The following is a 21,322-nucleotide window of genomic DNA, read 5'->3' as shown; positions in this document are numbered from 1 at the left end:
GGTTCTGCTTCTGCCAGTCTTCTTCCAGAGATTGATATTGAGGACTCAACCTCTGTGCGCTGGTACTGAATCAAGTCTCAAAGACAGAGGTTTGGGTGAAACAGAAAACAATTGCTAAACTTCATTTTCCAGGGAAAGGAAAAAGTATGTGCCCTTCAAAACTGTGTGTCCCAACCCAGTTATATTTCATGAATAATTTTATAGCAGTGGTTTAAGGGCAGGTTTTCTGATAAGAATTCGAGAATGTGAAGGGCTGTACTCTTTGAATCTGGCCTCAGGTGGTCTTTTCTGGAACAAAGAATGCAAATGTCTTCCATTTGTTAGAGGTATTAGTTCTGTAAAGGCTTCCCTGGTGTCTCCGATGGTAAAGAATCTGTCTGCAATGCAGGAGACCTGGGTCTGATCCCTGGGTTGGGAAGTTCCCCTGGAGAAAGGAAAGGCTACTCATTTACCCATTCCAATATTCTTGCTTGGAGAATTCCATGGACAGAGGAGCCTGGTGGACTAGAGTCCATGGGGTCACAGAGTTGGAAATGACTCAGCAACTAACACTTTCTTTCTTAGTTATGCAAAGAGTTCAAAGATATTGTTATGTGTATCCCTTAAGGGGGATCCAGGACCCTGATTCTTGACTGCACTGTTGTTTCTTGGCTGCTCCTCCTTCATCTCTGTATCCCTTCTCTTCCTTGATTAGTAACCCTTTACTAAAGGCTGCCATGCCCAGGAGCCCCACAGGATCCCGCTTGATTTCAGTGTCACATATCATGTGTCAGGCTTCATCCCACATCAGGGCTCTGTGCCAACATCCTCCCTAGAAATCCCCATGTTTCCTGGGTCTGGTTGGATTTAACAGCTTGGACTACCAGCACCTCTTAGTGATGTCATCTACCCAACCCAGCTCCTACGTGCTTTGCAGGACTCCTAAACTGCAGCACCTCCCTGGAGTGTCATGTGTATAGCTTAGCTCCTGTTTGCCTTGCAAGTCTCCTGTCCAATCCTAGCATCTTTCACAGGGAGGCCAGGAAGCAGGTGATGCAAACACTCCACATTTCTCAGACAAGAGATGTGCTCAGGACTGAGTTCATGTCAAGCTAGCAGAAACAGAGCTGTACCAGGAAAAGTGGGTGGTCAAGGCGCATAGCACACATCAAACTAAAAGTTTTCAGGGTCAGAAGGGTGGCATGACTTCACTGGGCTAAGTGACTCCACGGATAAGAAGACCCATGGGGAAGAAGACATTGAGAGAAGACCCACATTGGAGGATGGGTGGGAAGGATGTGTGAGGAGGAGGAGAGTTAATGAGATGGAGGTAGGGAGGTAAAGGAGAGGAGATGAAGAAGGCTAACTAGATGACTTAAGAAAGAGGAATTTAGCCTGGCATAAAGGCAGGAGGCAGATCCACAGTCTGAGCTATAACAGGTGAGGCAGAAGCAATATCTTGCATCCCAAGTCCCTCCCCACTAACATGGAAACCTCATGAGGCCTTTCAGGGGAAGACTCCCTGTAGTGTCCTTCTGGGGCAAGACCACTCACTGCAAGTGCCTTCACTGCTATCTTCTTCTTTCACCTGCATAAATCTCCAGGGATCCTGAATCTCCCTGCAGGGCTGCCCAGCATGTTAGCTGGAATTGCACAGCCTCTCATTTGCTGTTGTTTTTGTTCAGTCACCAAGTCGTGTCTGACTCTTTGCGATCCCATAGGTTGGAGCATGCCAACCTTCACCTTCTCTTCACTTTCCCTTCACCATGTCCCAGAGTTTTCTCAAATTCATGTCCATTTTTGTCAATGATGCTATCTAACCATCTCATCCTTTCCCACCCCCTTCTCCTTTTGCCTTCAATCTTTCCCAGCAACAGTGTTTTTTCCAATGAGTTGGCTCTTCGCATCAGGTGGCCAAAGTATTGGGGTTTCATCTTCAGTATCAGTCCTTTCAATGAATATCCAGGGTTGATTCCCCTTCAGATTGACTAGTTTGATCTCCTTGCTGCCCAAGGGACTCTTAAAAGTCTTCTCCAGCACCACAATTCAAAAAACATCAATTCATCAACATTCAGCCTTCTTTGTGGCCCAACTCTCACATCCATATATGACTACTGGAAAAAACAGAGCTTTGACTATATAGACCTTTGCAGACAAAGGTCTCTGCTTTTTAATACACTGAATGGTTTATCATAGGTTTCCTTCCAAGGAATAAATGTCTTTTAATTTAACAACTGCAGCTACCATCCACAGTGATTTTGAAGCTCGAGAGAATAAAACCTATCAATCACTGCTTCTACTTTTTTCTCTTGCATTTTCCATAGAGTGATGGGATCAGGTGCCATGATCTTAGTTTTCTCAATGTTGAATTTTAAACCAGCTTTTTCACTCTCCTCTTTCACACTCATCAAGAGGCTCTTTAGTTCCTCTTCACTTTCTGTCATTAGTGGTATAATCTGCATACCTGATGCTGTTGATATTTCTCCTGGCAATATTGGTTTAAACTTGTGATTCATCCAACCCAGCATGTTTTATGATGTACTCTACATATAAGTTAAACAAGCAGGGTGACAATCTACAGCTTTGTTGTATTTCTTTCCCAACTTTGAACCAGTCCATTGTTCCATGTCTGGTTTTAACTGTTGCTCCTTGACTGGTATACAGGCTTCTTAGGAGACAGGTAAAGTGGTCTGGTACTCCCATCTTTTTAAGAATTTTCCAGGTTTTTTTGTTTGTTTGTTTGTTTGTTTTGTTTTGTTTTTAATGAGTTCAATTGTACAGTAGCTTGAACAATCTTTGGCTTGGTCCTTCTTTGGAATTGGAATGAAAACTGACTTTTTTCAGTCCTGTGGCCACTGCTGAGTTTCAAATTTACTAACATATTGAGTTCAGCACTTTAGCTATATCATGCTTTATGATTTTAAATAACACAGCTGGACTTCCATCACCTCCATTAGTTTGTTCTTAGTAATGCTTTGACTTGTGTGCGGAGTGCATCTGAGAGACACTGGGCTGGAGGAGGCAAAAGCTGGAATCAAGATTGCCGGGAGAAATATCAGTAACCTCAGATATGCAGATGACACCACCCTTATGGCAGAAAGTGAAGAGGAACTGAAGAGCCTCTTGATGAAGGTGAAAGAGGAAAGTGAAAAAGTTGGCTTAAAACTCAACATTCAGAAAACTAGGATCATGGCATCCGGTCCCATCACTTCATGGCAGATAGATGGGGAAACAGTGGAAACAGTGGCAGACTTTATTTTTCTGACCTCCGAAATCACTGCAGATGGTGATTGCAGCCATGAAATTAAAAGACGCCTACTCCTTGGAAGGAAAGTTATGACCAACCTAGACAGCATATTAAAAAGCAGAGACATTACTTTGCCAACAAAGGTTCATCTAGTCAAGGCTATGGTTTTTCCAGTGGTCATGTATGGATGTGAGAGTTGGACTGTGAGGAAAGCTGAGCGCCGAAAAACTGATGCTTTTGAGCTGTGGTGTTGGAGAAGACTCTTGAGAGTCCCTTGAACTGCAAGGAGATCCAACCAGTCCATCCTAAAGGAGATCAGTCCTGGGTGTTCATTGGAAGGACTGATGTTAAAGCTGAAACTCCAATACTTTGGCCACCTGATGCAAAGAACTGACTCATTGGAAAAGACCCTGATGCTGGGAAAGATTGAAGGTAGAAGGAGAAGGGGACGACAGAGGATGAGATGGTTGGATGACATCATCGACTCGACAGACATGGGTTTGGGTAGACTCTGGGAGTTGATGATGGACAGGGAGGCCTGGCGTGCTGTGACTCATGGGGTCGCAGAGTTGGACATGACTGAGCAACTGAACTGAACTGAACTGAATGCTTCCTAAGGCCCATGTGACTTCACATTCCAGGATGTCTGTCTCTAGGTGACTGACCACACCAACATGGTTATATGGGTCATTAAGTTATTTTTTTGTATAGTTCTGTTTATCCCTGCCATCTCTTCTTAATCTCTTGTGCTTCTATTAGGTCCTTATCATTTCTGCCCTCTATTATGCCCATCCTTGAATGAAATTTTCCCTTGATATCTCCAATTTTCTTGACGAGATCTCTAGTGTTTTCCAGTCTATCGTTTTCCTCTATTTCTTTGCATTGTTCATTTAAGAAGGCCTTCTTATCTCTTCTTGCTATTCTCTGGTACTCTGCATTCAAGTGGATATACTTTTCCCTTTCCCCTTTGCCTTTTGCTTGTCTTCTTTCCTCAGCTATTTGTGAAGCCCCCTTAGGTAATCACTTTGCCTTTTGTATCTCTTTTTATTGGGGATGATTTTGGTCACTGCCTCCCATATAGTGTTAGAAACTTCTGTTGATAGTTCCTCAGGCAGTCTGTCTACCAAATCTAATCCCTTGTATATATTCAACACCCACACTGTATAATCATAAGGATTTTGATTTAGGTCTTACCTGAATGGCCTAGTGGTTTTCCCTACTTTCTTTAATCTAAGCCTGAATTTTGTAGTAAGCAGCTGATAATCTGAGCCACAGTCAGCTCCAGGTCTTGTTTTTGCTGACTATACAAAGCTTCTCCGTCCTTGACTGCAGATAATATATTCAATCTGATTTCAGTACTGACCATTTGGTGATGACCACATGTAGCATCCTCTCTTGTATTGCTGGAAAATGGGGGCTTGCTATAACAGGTGTATTCTCTTGATACAATTCTCTTAGATTTTTCTCTGTTTCATTTTGTACTCCAAGATCAAACTTGCCTGTTATTCCAGGTATCTCAGCCTCTCATTACCAGGGCACATTTTTCCCAAAGAAAATTCTCAGTTTTCTAAATATGGTGAGGGAAGATCAAGAAGCACAGACACAGTCTCTTCAAACATCTGCATTTCAGGGAGAGGTGACCATAGAGATGGGAGCCAAAGACTGGGACACCACTGTATGTCCCTATCCATCTCCCATGAAGAGGGTCATGCCTGACATTCCTGCTGATCCATTTTTTTATTTCTTCCTAGACTGTTGTCTTTTGTTCTAGATTAGCTTGTGACCTCATCTGAGAAAAGACATACCTTTATTTTAATTTATCATCCTTTTGGCTTCAGATTCTAGCTGAATCTTACTCTGCTCCAATCACCCGTGACTTGCTGGTACTTTGGAGATCTAATTCCTGGGCAGTCCACATTTTGAGAGAAAAGGTGTTTTTTTGAGAATGAATTCTAGACTGACTTTGACAAACCAGAATGAATATATCCTGGAAATCTCAACTCCTTAGAAGTCTTTTCTATTCTCCTCTTTCAAGACAAAGAAGCAAATCACACACACACACATACACACACCCCCCACAGCAAGCTCCTTTCTTTTTCTTTTTTCTTTTTTTTTCTTTTCATTTATTTTTATTAGTTGGAGGCTAATTACTTCACAATATTGTAGTGGTTTCTGTCATACATTGACATGAATCAGCCATGGATTTACATGTGTTCCCCATCCCGATCCACCCTCCCGCCTCCCTCCCCATCCAATCCCTCTGGGTCTTCCCAGTACACCAGCCCTGAGCACTTGTCTCTTGCATCCAACCTGGGCTGGTGATCTGTTTCACCCTTGATAGTACACTTATTTCAATGCTATTCTCTCAGAACATCCCACCCTCGCCTTCTCCCACAGAGTCCCAAAGTCTGTTCTGTACATCTGTGTCTCATTTTCTGTTTTGCATATTGGGTTATCGTTGCCATCTTTTTAAATTCCATATATATGCGTTAGTATACTGTATTGGTCTTTATCTTTCTGGCTTACTTCACTCGGTATAATGGGCTCCAGTTTCATCCATCTCATTAGAACTGATTCAAAGGAATTCCTTTTAATGACTGAGTAATATTCCATGGTGTATATGTACCATAGCTTCCTTATCCATTCGTCTGCTGATGGGCATCTAGGTTGCTTCCATATCCTGGCAATTATAAACAGTGCTGCGATGAACATTGGGGTGCACGTGTCTCTTTCAGATCTAGTTTTCTCGATGTGTATGTCCAGGAGTGGTATTGCTGGGTCATATGTCAGTTCTATTTCCAGTTTTTTTAAGGAATACAAGACAGTATGGTACTGGCACAAAGACAAAAATATAGATCAATGGAACAGAATTGAAAGCCCAGAGATAAATCCACGTACCTATGGACAACTTATCTTCGACAAAGGAGGCAACGATATACAATGGAAAAAAGACAACCTCTTTAACAAGTGGTGCTGGAAATACTGGTCAACCACTTGTAAAAGAATGAAACTAGAACACTTTCGAACACCATACACAAAAATGAACTCAAAATGGATTAAAGATCTAAATGTAAGACCAGAAACTATAAAACTCCTGGAGGAGAACATAGGCAAAACACTCTCCGACATAAATCACAGCAGGATCCTCTATGACCCACCTCCCAGAATATTGGAAATAAAAGCAAAAATAAACAAATGGGACCTAATGAAACTTAAAAGCTTTTGCACAACAAAAGAAACTATAAGCAAGGTAGAAAGACAGCCCTCAGAATGGGAGCAAATAATAGCAAACGAAGCAACAGACAAAGGATTAATCTAAATAATATACAAGCAGCTCCTGCAGCTCAATTCCAGAAAAATAAATGACCCAATCAAAAAATGGGCCAAAGAACTAAACAGACATTTCTCCGAAGAAGACATACAGATGGCTAACAAACACATGAAAAGGTGCTCAACATCACTCATTATCAGAGAAATGCAAACCAAAACCTCAATGAGATACCATTACACGCCTGTCAGGATGGCTGCTATCCAAAAGTCTACAAGCAATAAATGCTGGAAAGGGTGTGGAGAAAAGGGAACCCTCTTAAACTGTTGGTGGGAATGCAAACTAGTACAGCCGCTATGGAAAACAGTGTGGAGATTTCTTAAAAAACTGGAAATAGAACTGCCATATGACCCATCAATCTCACTTCTGGGCATACACACTGAGGAAACCAGATCTGAAAGAGACACGTGCACCCCAATGTTCAAGCTCTTTTCAAGTAAGACTGCAAAAGTAGCTCTAAAGAACTTTTGATCTTAGAACCTGTGCAGGGTAAAGACCTAGGGATCTAAATTTTTAAGAAGCTCTCAGATGAGTCTTTTGGAAAGGTTGGGAAACACCAACCAGACAACTGAAATGGGGTAAAGTCTCTTAGCCCATGCTGGGCATGATTTCAGATACTTTACACTATTGTTCTGTTTTATCCTCACATCAAATCAATACATCATCAGCAGACAAATGGATAAGGAAGCTGTGGTACATATACACAATGGAATATTACTCAGCCATTAAAAAGAATTCATTTGAATCAGTTCTAATGAGATGGATGAAACGAGAGCCTGTTATACAGAGTGAAGTAAGCCAGAAAGATAAAGACCAATATAGTATACTAATGCATATATATGGAATTTTAAAAGATGGCAACAATAACCTTATATGCAAAACAGAAAAAGAGACACAGATGTACAGAACAGACTTTGGGACTCTGTGGGAGAAGGCAAGGGTGGGATGTTTCGAGAGAACAACATTGAAACAAGTATACTATCAAGGGTGAAACAGATCACCAGCCCAGGTTAGATGCATGAGACAAGTGATCAGGGCTGGTGTACTGGGAAGATCATGTCAATGTATGGCAAAAACCACTACAATATTGTAAAGCAATTAGCCTCCAACTAATAAGAAAAAAAATAAGAATCAATACATAGCTATAATTTGTCCATTTGGCTGTGAGGAAATAGACATACAGAGGCTTTAAATAACTTATAAGCTAAAGTTTATACTGGTAGTAAATGGTGGAGGCAGAGGCAGAATTTGAATTAGTTCTTAAGCTCTTGCACTATGGCATTCACTTACCTCGGAACTTACCAATGGTAGGTGAGAACCAGTGGACCCGTTTCTTCCCCAAGTGGATAATCATAGCAAAAGTTTACACAGAAGACCTGTGAGTTGAGCCTCAGTTGATGGTGGCCACAGCTGAATTTATAATGCTTCCTTATATTGGCTTTCCCATCATCCTCTCCTTGCTTCTTTCTCTTGCTACCTGATATTTCTTCCCAAAAGAACTACCTTTATGCAGACTTTTGTCTCAGACTCTGCTTTTTAGAAACCTAAGTTAGATACTTATTTACTTTAATCTAAGTTTTAAAATTGCAAGCAAAATTCTGTAACCCTTAAATGAAAGAGTCAAGTCATCTGCTTAACCACAATATGCTCATTTTCCTGACTTTGCCTGATGCAAACTTGGAGTCATAGAACAACTGGGGCTTCAGCGCTGGATCCCTGCTTGTGATTGCCAGGCCCTAGACATTTGTTTGCAAGGCTGTTTCTATTGTATCAGTCCAAATGTTAATAACTTGAGTACATGAGGCATTTGAGATAGTCATACCTTGTGTTGAAAAACCAAATAACTAGGTTTTATGATGGGAGCTTAGGCAGTGCAATATAGAACAGAAATTTTTAAGACCTGTTTTAGGACTCCCTGCCCTGGTAAGATCTTCTGGCCAGCCACGTGGAGACCTTCTCTCCTGCTTTGCCAACATGCCTGGTCTCCTCCCACCCTCCTACATAGCTGGAGTGCACACTGGAGTGAGACCAAGAGCCCAAGAATGGGAATTTCCCTGAGAATCAATCTTACAGTAGATAATTACCCTGTCCACCCCCCAGCCACCACAACATCAGTTTATATTCATAGCATTGGGTTCTTCTTCATGCATTACAATCACATTTTTTGTTGTTTTCGTACTTAATTTCTACCTCTTTCACTCATTGCTAGAATGAACAGTCATCACTAGCACTGACTTGACAAGGAGCTGACGCTCAAAACATGTGCTGGACACATAAGGAAATGAGTATCTCTAGTGTCCCTGGTGAGTCATCGAAGGCAGATATGAGGGAACACTAATGAAGAAACAATAAGCCATACCAAGAAGGGACTATAGCACTGAGAAGGTCACTGCATTTTCACAGAAGCAGGTGAGCATTCAGCAGATGTGAAGTTGGAAAGAAAAGGAGAAACGGGCCACCTGATTATTTGAGGATCTATACCCAGCATGGCCCAGTGGGAGCATGGGTACCCAGGGACTGGTAAAATGGAGTGACCACAAGTTGTTGGGGTTTCACCCTTTGCACAATTTGCAATTCTAGTTGCTGATGGTGTAATTCAGTCTAAGGGCAGGAAGAGATGGACATTCCAGGTCAAGAAGAGAGAGAGGGAATTGGTCCTTCCTTTGCTTTTTTGTTCTATTTGGACTCTCAACAAATTGAAAGACATTGGTGAGGTTGTTCTTCCTAACTCTCTTTACTGATTCAAATGCTAATCTCTTCCAGAAATACCCTCACAGATAAACCCAGAAATGGGCAGGTGGTCCTCAAAGCAAGATACAAGGCATACAGTCTCTTGCTTTCTGGTTCTGAGCAGAGACTCTATTTTTACACTTCCTTAAAAGCTTGGCAGTTTTTAATTTGATGTAAGCAACCAAAGCTGTTAGAATTATACTGAAAACAGGGGCAAACTGTCTTGAAGGAAAATAAAGATATTTTCTCACTGGTGAGTAAAATCATGAATATGATATATGAATTTTATATATATATATATTTTTCTACTTAATGGTTTTGTTCTTGTTTGGTTGGGTTTTGTTTCTTTATTTGTTTACATACTGATCTTGGTAAGGGAGCAACATTTGCCATCCCAAAATGTCTCTTTGGAGGGTGGATTAGAGATGAGAATAATCAAGGCCCAAAAGACTAAGGAAGAAACTTTGATATTCCCTCTAACTGCCTAAATGAATGTATATATAGAGAGCATGTTCCAGGAAGCTATCCCCATAGAAAAATATGGTACAAACTGGCTGTGCAGACAGGGAGGAACTTACCAAAGCCTGTCTGTTAACATTTCTCTCTGTGTCTCAAGCTGTCTCTGTGTGGCCCAACAAACATTCATCTACCAAACCCTTGCTTTTCTATCTCCATGTCAATTGCCTTTCTCCCCTTTGAAGTCCCAAACTGCTTCCCCCAATGTACTCTTTTGTCTTTAGCTGAAGATGGAATTTAAGGTGAGGGTTTTGGCCATTTAGGTGAGTTACTCAGTTTTCCTGGCCTTCCTTCATGTAAACATGTCACTGAACTTTTGTATGATTTTCTTCTTTTAATCTGCCTCATGGCAATTTATTTCTTAGAATGACCAGAAGAACCTAGAGGTTCTTCCTCTCTGCCATCTAAAGTGATTTTGAGAGAGCTGAGCATATCATGTGACATCTGAATAAGTATAGCATTGTTATTCATTTGGACCAGAGGCTTACAGCTGAGAGCTCCCCCTAAAACCATTGTAGAGTCTTCAGATCAAGCAAAATTAAGTTTATTAATTTACTGCAGTAAAGGAGAACATCACCTTGACAGAATTCTAGGAACATCTCAAAAAGAGAAACCCAGTGGGATAATTATAAGTTTTTAGGATATGAGTGAGATCACTTTAACACAAGTCGTTCAAGGAAAGAAACTGGTAGGTACTGGAAAGAACTTTTGCATAATAGATTTAGGTTGGTGGTCACAGACAGACGAGGGTCTTGAAGTGAATATTGATGTATCAAGAAGTTAGTTTTGATAAGTAATCTATTTTGTGTGGCTTCCAGTCTTATTTTCCAAGAGCAAGTGCTTTTCAAAGCAAAGTATCTGAGTTATGTTTGCTTGGTCCAATACTGTTTAATATAGAAAACAAGAAGGCCATTGATTACAGTTCTCAGGTGAAAGTGTTAGTTACTCAGTTGTGTTGAACTCTGCAACCCCATTGACTATAGCCCACAGGCTCCTCTGTCCATGGAATTCTCCAGGAAAGAATACTGAAGTTGATTGCCATTCCCTTCTCCAGGGGATCTTCCTGACTCAGGGATTAAACCCAGATGTCCTGCATGCTACCAGGAAAGCCCTAGGTATGGGGACAAAAAACTGTTGCCTGTCATTTAAGTAAACAATGATTGTTGCCCATCATCAAGCCATTACCCACTGCAGCTACCCTCAATGGTGCAACCTGAGGGAAAATCAGGATGGAGGAACACAGGATACTGGCCCTAGATCGTTAAGATACACATCTAAGGAATAATTTCAATAAACCCAATTTCTGGCATCTTCATATACACAGAGAAGTGTTAAAATCATTAACTTGAGATGTTTATTTTTTTAATTAGCAGTAATCTTTTTATATTGATTGGCTTTTTGTTTTCAGCAAAAACTCCTATATATCCTGGCCCCTCCCTTACCTCTTTAGAACTGTTCCTCAGAGATATCTGAAAGGCTGTGTCCCAGGCTATAGTCCTCAGTAATGGCTAGAATAAAACATAACTTTCAACTCTTAGGTTGTACATGTTTCTTCTGTTACAGTTTCCATATCTAAATATTTCAGAACCTGTTAGGATAATTAAAATTAAATATTAAGTAAGAGTGACTTGAAAAGTAAATGTTTTCTTCCAGGTAATATACCTGCACAGTTCAGAGCAGTTTACATCTACCCTGTAAATTAGACAAGGCTCATGTACTAAGTTATACTGACTTGTTCCTTCCAGTGACCAAGGAGTTCAGATGGCTTGGATTCAGATCTCAATGTCAGTTCATCTGGTAAGGTATTTAATAAAGTCAACACTGAAGTCAAGTTGTTGAAATTTCAAGCCCCTGGTTCTTCCACAGCGTTTAGCCATTACCACTTGTGCAAGCATGATCTCTGGAACAAACCACATCTTCACAAAATCAAGATGATAGATTACTGTACTACTTCCCAGCACCAGGCACCATGCTAGAGACTAGTGATGAAGAAAGAAAGAGATCATATTCTGTGACTCCAGAAGTTAGGAGTCCAGTGACAGAGAAATCATTATAGTAGAAGTGATTCATGCAATGATTGGTTTTTACCAGACCCAGTGCATGTCCACCTGAAATATTGTTTACATTGTATGTGTGTATATGTATTTAGGGGTGGAGGTGGCAGGGGTGGTGGTGGTTGTGAAAATAGATATGAAGAATAGGGAAAGCTTAGTAGAGGATTCAACTGGAATGGACTCTGAAAGGAATGCCTGAATTTCCCCAGATAATGAAGGAAAGAATTGGCATTCTTGGCAATGGGACTATTGTATGAAACCTTAAGAAGTATCTGTGATTTCAAGGCATTACATTCTCCAGGAGTGATTTGGCTCATTTCTGTGGATGACTTTCCTTATGGAAGTCCCCACTGGTGTCGAACAGCTTGGTGCCATAGATGGAAGATTCTATGACGGGGAGTCCTGCAGAGTCTTGTGGTGCAGAGAGCAGAGTGAGCTATTGAGATCACATTGACTGAGTGGGTGGCTTAGAGGGAGAGGCTAGTTTTAACTGAACTTCAACTTAGAGCTTGGGAAGTTAGCACATTCCTAGGCAAAAGAATGAGCTAAAACCTAAAGATCTAAAAAGGAGGGACAAAGGTGAAACAGCCTCCCACTCTGGGCTGAGGGTTTGAGGGCAATGGCCATAGGACCTGGGACAGAGGGCTACAGTCTCACACTTTGCTCACCCCAACAAGCTCTCAGACATCAGCATGGGGGCCCTGAGTCCTGTGAAGGCTGTGGATCTATACTATATCACAGAATCAAAATGACTTTCTTTCAAAATGCACATTGCTTCAGGCATACTAAATGTTCTCTGAGCCCTGGTATACATAATTTATCTGCCATTTACAGTGCCCAGCACTCTTGGCTAGAGTGGCATACCAATGAGGCTGCATGGGATGCCACTTGAATAGGCCTAACTGATTTTAGAGATCCTCAGGTGGAATTAGAGTAACTTTGTAGAAGACTGCCTCTCCTAATGGGATCTAAGGAGGGAGAAATGCAGTGCTGTCAAAGCCAAGCTTGTGTGCCCAATACAGTGAGATGAAATAGACCTAAATGTTTGAGGCTGGAGCAGAGGAAAGTTTATTGCTAGGGCCAGGCAAGGAGAATGAGTGGCTCATTCTCAAAAGATCTGTACACCCTGATGGTTTTTAGGGAAGAGTTTGGGGTGAGGGCAGCAAAATGAATGACTTTTTTCTGATTGGTTGTTGGTGAGGTAACAGTGTAGTGTTCCAGGAATCTCAATCACCAGTCTTCTGGTTCTGATCAGTCTGCTGTCTCAGCAGATGGTCACCATCCTCCACCTGGGTGGGAGCCCTCGTTCCTGCAGGAGAACTCAAACATAGCTTCAGATTGTTATTACATCCTTTGCAGAGGAACTCAAGGACTTTGTTTTATCACTGCAGTACTGTTTCTTGGCAGCACTTCCTTTCTTCCTGCCTTCCCTCACTACCCTAATTAGTAATGGCTTGAGGCTGCTCTTTGAAACTCAGGTAAGGCTAGGAGACTAAAGCCTTTTACTACAAAAAAGGAAATGGGGGCTTTTGTATCCAGGAGGGCCCTGCAGAGCCCTATTCAGTTTCAGTTCCCCCTTTCTTTGTTCTTTGTTTCTGTTTCCCCAGTCCTTAAACAGGAGTTCCAATCCTCAAAATCTAAATTCACTTTTTTCTTTTCTGTCTTTTACAGGAAAGGGGCTTAAGTCGTTGCTTAGATCCACTGGTTTCTGATGCTAATGCATCTTCATATGCTTGTTCTGTTACATTTTTCATAGTCCAAGTTGGTGTTATAGAAAGCTATGACAAGGACATCTGGCAGGAAGTCTGATTCAGATGCTCATTCACCATCAGAGGTAGCAGAGGTTCTAATGGCTAAAGCAAGACCCAGAGTCTATAGAAGTGATTTTTCTTCACTGGCTTGTTCTCCCAAAGCATGCCTACATCATCCTCTAGGTTTTCTGAAACTTCATTATTCAATTTACTGAATTTTAAAATACAAACTTTTAGAATTAGTTTTAAACTTAGTTCAAATTCTGACTACTTTGCTTAATATGCATATGCATTTTTGAGATGCTTGATAAATTCTAAAGGTTAAGATTATATACGTCTGACAGGCCAGACAGTATTGCCTCTAATAAGATAGGGAACCTCTTTTAAAATTAGATTCTTGGAGCAGGATCTATGGGATGGACTGGGTTATTCAGGGGATGGAGCTCTCAGTGATAGCTCCAAATCCATGGTTCTCAAAGTGTGGATCTTAGACCAGCAACATTAATATCACCTGAGATAATTACTTGTTAGAAAGGCCTGGCCTGAACCCAGACCTAAGAATATATTTTAACAAGCCTCCAGGTGATTCTGGTGCTGCTTAAATGTGAGAACCATTGCTCTAAGTTCATTTTTAACCACACAACCCCAACCTTTGATTTAGGGACTCTTCATCATCACCCTTATGTGAACTGGGTGTCATATACTGTTTTAAGCTTCCTGTATAATCTTATTAAATTAAAAAAAAAATTGTGGAACACTAATTTTACAGATGAGAGAATTGATTCTTAGAGAAGTTAAGTCATGTGTGCCCAAGGGACATAGGTACAAGATACAAGGTACATCGGCTCATTTAAAGCCTCCATCTATACCACCACACTAAGGGTGAAATATGTAGAGCATCATTTAAAGGAGAGTTATCTATTGGTGAAGAGGTACCAAGAATCAGAACCAGTAGTTATCAACCCTGCTGAATCTTAGCATCACCTGGGAGGTGTTAGAGAGCTTCCCTTCATTTTTCTATTGTTTTCTATATACATAGCACAAAATTTACTATTTACTATTTTAATCAATTACAATTCATGGGCATTAAGTAAATTCACAATGTTGTCCAACTATCACCACTGTCCATCTTAGAATTTTTTTGTCACCCTAAACAGCAACTATACCCAGAAAATAATAACTCTGAGCCCCCCCACTACCTCAGCCCTGGTAATCTCTATTTTATTTTCTGTACCTTTGAATTTATATTCTAGGTACATCACAGATGTGGAATCATACCATTTGCTGTCCTTTTGTATCTTGCTTACTTCACTTAGTGGGCTTCTCCTGTGGCTCAGTGGTAAAGAATCTGCCTCAATGTAGGAGATGCTGCTGATGTGGGTTTGATCCCTGGGTCAGGAAGATTCCCAGTAGGAGGGAATGGCAACCCACTCCAGTATTCTTGCCTAGGAAATCCCATGGACAGAGAAGCCTGCAGGGCTACAGTCCATGGGATCACAAAAAGTGGGACACAAATAAGCATACACACATGCTATGCTGCTTCACTTAGCATAATGTTTTTAGGGCTTATTCACATTGTAATGTGTATCAGAATTTCTTTTTAATGATGAACACTCTTTCATTGCATGTGTGTAATACATTTTGTTTATCCATTCTACTAATGATGAACATTTGGGTAGTTTTCACATTTTGTCTATTGTGAATAATGCTGCTCTGAATGTTGGTATAATTATCTGGTTGAAACCTGGCTTTCAGTGATTTTGGGTACATGCTAGCCGTGGAATTGCTGGATCATATGGTAATTCCATGTTGAATTTTTTGAGGAACTGCTTACCTGTTTTCCACAATGGCTGCACCATTTTACATTCCATTAGTAATGCAGCGAGGTTCAAATTTCTCCACATCCTTGCCAATACTTATCTCCCTTTAAAAAAATTCATCTTTATGGGCATCAAGTACTACCTCACTACAGGTTTGATTTGGTAGAATTCATCAACAATGCTATCCTGTTCAGGGCTTTTTGTGGTTGTAGGAGGTTTTTACTATTTTTGTTATTATGTCAATATCCTTATGAGCTGTAGCTTTATTCAGATTTTCTAGTTCATAATTCAGCCTCAATAGGTTGAGTGTTTCTATGAATTTGTTCATTTCATCTAGGTTGTCCAATTTTGTTGGTGTGTAGTTTTTCATAATACTCTCTTGTAACTCTCTTTTTATTTCTGTAATATTGGTAATAATATCTCCACTTTTCTTTCTGATTTTAGTCATTTGAGTGTTCTTTTTTGATTTTTCTGAGTCAATATAGCTAAAGTTTTGTCAAGTTCATTAATATTTTCTGATAAACAATTTTTAGTTTTATTGTTTTTCTATCTGTAATTTATCACTCTTCTAATCTTTATTGTTTTCTTCTGCTCATTTTTTTATTTTAAAATTTTATTTTATTTATTCATTTTTAAATTTTATTTTGTATTGAGGTATAGTCAATTAACAACGTTGTGATAGTTTCAGGTGAACAGGGAAGAAGCTTGGTTATACCTGTACATGTATCCATTCTCCTCCAAACTCCCCTCCCATCAAGGCTGCCACATGACATGAGAAGAGTTCCATGTGCTATACAGTAGATCCTTGTTGGTTAATCATTTTAAATATAGCAATGTGTACATGTCTATCCCAAATTCCTTAACTATTCCTTTTCTTTCCCTCATTCTTTCCCTGGCCAACAATAAATTCATTCTCTGAGTTTGTTTCCATTTTGTGAAAGTGAAAGTGTTAGCTGCTCAGCTGTGTTCAACATTTTGTGACCAATGGACTATAGGCCACTAGGCTCCACTGTCCATGGAATTCTCTAGGAAAGAATATAGCAGTGGATAACCATTTCCATCTCCAAGGGATCTTCCTCACCCAGGGGTCAAACCCAGGTCAAACCCGTTTACCTGCATTGCAAACGGACTCTTCACCATCCGAGCCACCTTCCATTTTGTAAGTAAGTTCATTTGTACCATTTCTTTTTAGATTCCATATATAAGGGATATCTCATGATATTTCTACTTCTCTGACTTATTTTGTTGTTGGGTTTGTTCCTCTTTTGCTGGTTCCTTAGGTATAAAGTTAGGTTATTCATTTAAAGTCTTTTATCTTTATAAATGCATCTACAGCTATAAATTTTCCTCTTAGCCCTGCTTATACTATATCCCATAAGTTTTCATTTTCATTGGTTGCTAGGTATTTTCTAATTTCCCTTGTGATTTCTTTTGACCTATTGCTTGTTTAAAAGTATGTTGTTTTAGAAGAAGGGAATAAAACAGTGGCATCAGAAGCACAGAGGTAGGTGAAATGGGGATATGTTGATCAAAGGGTATAAAGTTGAGGTTCTGCAAGATGAATAAGTTTATATAATGTACAGCATGATGACTATAATTAATGCAACTATATGTATGCTGGAAACCTAGAAAAGGAGTAGACTTCAGGTACTCTCATGACCAAAATAAGAAGAATGATAACTATGTGAAGAAATAGTTACATATCAACTAGCTTGACTGTAGTAATCATCTCAGTTATATATATATATATTATACATATATATATATATATATATATCATACACACACACACACACACACACACATATATATATATATATGCTGTGCTGTGCTCAGTCACTTCAGTCATGTCCCACTCTTGCAACTTTTTGACTGTAGCCTGCCAGGCTCCTCTATCCATGGGATTCTCCAGGCAAGAATACTGTAGTGGATTGCCATGCCCTCCTCTAGGGGATCTTTCCAACCTGGTAATCCAACCCATATCTCTGGCATCTCCTGCATTGCAGGTAGGTTCTTTACTCACTGAACCACCTGGGAAACCTAAATAAATATATATGTAAGTATATGCTGCACACTAAAAATATATGCGATTTTTATTTTTAAAAGAGTGTTGTTTAATTTCTACAAACTTTGTATCTTCCAGATTCCTTCTGTGATTGATTTTTTTTTCATTCTATTTGATTGGAAATTTCAACTGGGGATTTTTTAAGACAGTGATATTTATTATTTACATTATTTTAATCTATTAAAATGTATTAAGACTTTTTTGTGGCCTAACATATGGTCTATCCTGGAGAATATTGTATGTGCACCTAAGAAAAATATGTTTAGAGCCATTCACTGATTTTTTTTTTTCCTTTAAACTAGCAATACCAGCTGATAGTGAGAATGCAGAGCAAAAGAAACACTCATTCATTGCTGATTAGAATATACAATTTTAAGACAGTTTGGCACATTCTTACAAAACTGAACAAAGTCTTACCATAGATTCAGAAATCCACTACTGGAAATTCATTCACCCAAATGGTTTAAAAACACAAAAACCTATATATAAATATTTATAGCAGTGTTATTAATAATTCCCCAAACTGGAAGCACCAAGATTCAGTAAATGAATGGATATTCAAACTGTGATACATCTATTCATATGATTCAATTCATAGATGGGTGCTATTCAGCAATAAAAAAAAGGAATGAGCTATCAAGTCATACAAAGGCATGGATAAAGGTTAAATGCATATTGTTACCTGAAAGAAGCCAGTTTCTGAAGAGGCTACATACTTTATTATTCTATTTATAGGACATTCTTGAAAAGGCAAAACTATATAAGCAGGTGCCACAGTTTTGGGGAAAGAGAGGTTTGACTAGGTAAAGCACCAGAAACTTTTTGGAATAGTGAAGATGTTCTGTATGATTCTCTATTGGTAAAAGCATACCATCATGCATCTGTCAAAATCCTTAGAATTTTGTAGCACAAAGAGTGGAGCTTAATGCATGTAAATTTTAAAAACAACATTCAGGTGGTCGGAAAAAAACAGGATAAAATGTAGACAATGACCAAAACTGCTTACTATTATAGTGTATGATATGACCTCACTAAAGAGGATGGGAAAGAAAGATTCTGACCTAAGTAACTTTGGAAATAAATAGAGCTTGTGATTAAATGTAAAAGACACATTTCATAATCCGTGTGTGTGCGTGCTAAGTCGTTTCAGTCATGTGCGACTCTTTGTGACCCTATGGACCATCGCTTGCCAGGCTTCTCTGTCCATGGAGATTCTCCAGGCAAGAATACTGGATGCCATACCCTCCTTCAGGGGAATCCTCCCAACTTAGGGATTGAACCCATACCTCTTACCTCTCCTGTATTTGTAGGCAGGTTATTTATCACTAGCACCACCTGGGAAGCCCCAGTCACTGTACTCTTGGACAGATAAAAGTTTTCACATTGGAAGAAAACTAGAATGAACCTTAGATAGTGGAGACATGACTGTGATCTCTTGTTGAGGTTAATATAGAATCAAATTGATACATTTAGAAATATTTGTAGATATGTACATAAGTAGGTCAATATATACATGTATTTCCTTGCTCTGTCAACTGAGAAGGCCTACAAACAAATATGTACCAGTAGCATCCTTCAAACTTTATGATAAGATCTTGGTTTCTATGAGGAATCTTTGGAGAAATGGTTGATTCTAAAACTGGGATAATGAGCCTGTGTCATCCTATAATGGCAGAAAGTACAGATACTCTTATTCATAGAGATGGAATATAAATTCCTGCCCTTAAGTGTGGAGTTTGAATAGTGACCTGTTCTGTAACGTAACAGTGTGGAGAGGACAAAATAAGAATAACTATGCAGCAGAAAGCTCTGCCCAACCCACCTCGACCAGGGGGCGCATCATATACACGGTTCCATCCATAGCTGGATGCTATTCGACCATGAAGATGACTGAGTGGGCAAGCCATGAATACATGGACAAATGTTAAATGCATATTGTTAAGTGAATGAAACCAGTATCTGAAAAGGTCAGCGTCAACAGTGATAAGTGTCAGGGATCAGGGTAGGCTGCCCAAAAATGTACCTCAATGGTGTGCTGATTATTCTGAATTACAGTTCCTTAAGGCACAGCCAACACAAGAGGAATACTCTGACTCTCCTTTCTGTCTCACTACAAACAAGAAATAAATCACTTATGTGAAAGTTGCATCTGGAAGGAGAAGGATCCCGTTATCACCAAAGATTTAAAAACTTGGGCTGAAAAGCCTATGTAAACAAAACAAACCTTGTTACTTCTCTAATTGCCTGCTGCTAAGTCACGTCAGTGGTGGCTGACTCTGTGCGAACCCAGAGATGGCAGCCCACTAGGCTCCCTACCCTGGGTTTCTCCAGGCAAGAACACTGGAGTGGGTTGCCATTTCCTTCTCCAGTGTATGAAAGTGAAAAGTGAAAGTGAAGTCACTGAGTCGTGTCGACTCTTCACGACCCCATGGACTGTAGCCTACCAGGCTCCTCTATCCATGGGATTTTCCAGGCAAGAGTACTAGGGTGGGGTGCCATTACCTTCTCCATCTAATTGCGTACCCAAGCCCAAATTCTATTCAGATTTCTCACTAATTGATCTCCCAAAACCAAAGTTGCTTTGTCCTGTCAATTTATCACAAACTCATTCTTTCTTTATTTGAAAAGTGTAAAAGCTGCCTGATTTGCTTACTTCATAAATTTCATTTCTATGGGACCTCTGTGTACAGATGATTAAGATTTATTTCTATTTCTCCAATAAATCTGTCTTGTGTCAAATTTTATTATTGGTCCAGCCACAAGAAATTAACAGTTGTTAAGGAGGAATGAAGCACAAGCATGGGTTGGATGAAGCACAAGCTGGAATCAAGATCGCCAGGAGAAATATCAATAACCTCAGATATGCAGATGACACCATCCTAAGGGCAGAAAGCAAAGAGGAACTAAAGAGACTCTTGATGAAGGTGAAAGGAGAGTGAGAAATCTGGCTTAAAATTCAACATTCAAAAAACTAAGATCACGGCATCTGGTCCCATCATTTCATGGCTAATAGATGGGGAAACAATGGAAACTGACAGACTTTATTTTATTGCCAAAATCACTGCAGATGGTGACTGCAGCCATGAAATTAAAAGACACCTGCTCCTTGGGAAAAAAAGCTATGACAAACCTAGACAGCATATTAAGAAGCAGAGACATTACTTTGCCAACAAAGGTCTGTATAGTCAAAGCTATGGTTTCTACAGTAGTTGCCGGGCCTGCCGGCTAGATGAACAGGTCGAGGACGCAATCACCAGAGCACCTGAGAAATAAAAGACTAGGAAAGATGGGGTTGAGAGGGACGGAGTCAGCTTGTGACTGATTCCGACGACTTTATTGAGGGGTAACATATATATATATACTAACAAGATTCACCAAATTTTAGATCAAAGGCTTGCATACGTGCAGAACTTCAGATACTAGTTTTAGGAGTTTTATCTTAACTCCAGCAGAGCATGGCACCAGCGTCTTACAATCAGGTAAAGACTACCTAGACATAAGCCATTCACAGGAGCCCGATAATCTTATCAGAGTCAGGAAAATGGGCAAATGGTGGCTGCAGCGATTTCCTTGAGGGAGGTGAGAAAGGCCAATTTGCACTTTAACAAATCAGGGGTGGCGGGACAGAGAGGGACCTCTTGATCTCTCTCAGGGCCGAGAAGGGGCCTGAGCAGTCAGGCCGGCTCCCCGCAAGTAGTCACGTATGGTTGTGAGAGTTGAACTACCACCAAAGAAATTGGCGCTGACCAATTTCTTCTTCAGAGAGCTGACCGCCAAAGAATTGAAGCTTTTTTTTTTTTTTTTTAATTAGTTGGAGGCTAATTACTTTACA

General features: G+C 40.0%; 1 long non-coding RNA gene across 1 annotated transcript in view; it reads left to right on the top strand.

Moving 5' to 3' along the window:
• Window positions 1-2,848, top strand: part of LOC122688201 — a 31,101-nt gene extending 28,253 nt beyond the window's left edge. The window contains exon 3 of the long non-coding RNA XR_006339389.1: window positions 2,761-2,848. This is a non-coding gene — a long non-coding RNA (uncharacterized LOC122688201). The remainder of the gene's footprint in view (window positions 1-2,760) is intronic.
• The last annotated feature ends 18,474 nt before the right edge of the window (window positions 2,849-21,322 follow it).

Source organism: Cervus elaphus, chromosome 33 (assembly GCF_910594005.1).
Source record: "Cervus elaphus chromosome 33, mCerEla1.1, whole genome shotgun sequence".
In the NCBI taxonomy this organism is placed as follows: domain Eukaryota; kingdom Metazoa; phylum Chordata; class Mammalia; order Artiodactyla; family Cervidae; genus Cervus; species Cervus elaphus.
Note: the sequence above shows the minus strand (reverse complement) of the source record. Positions and strands in the feature narration are given on the sequence as shown.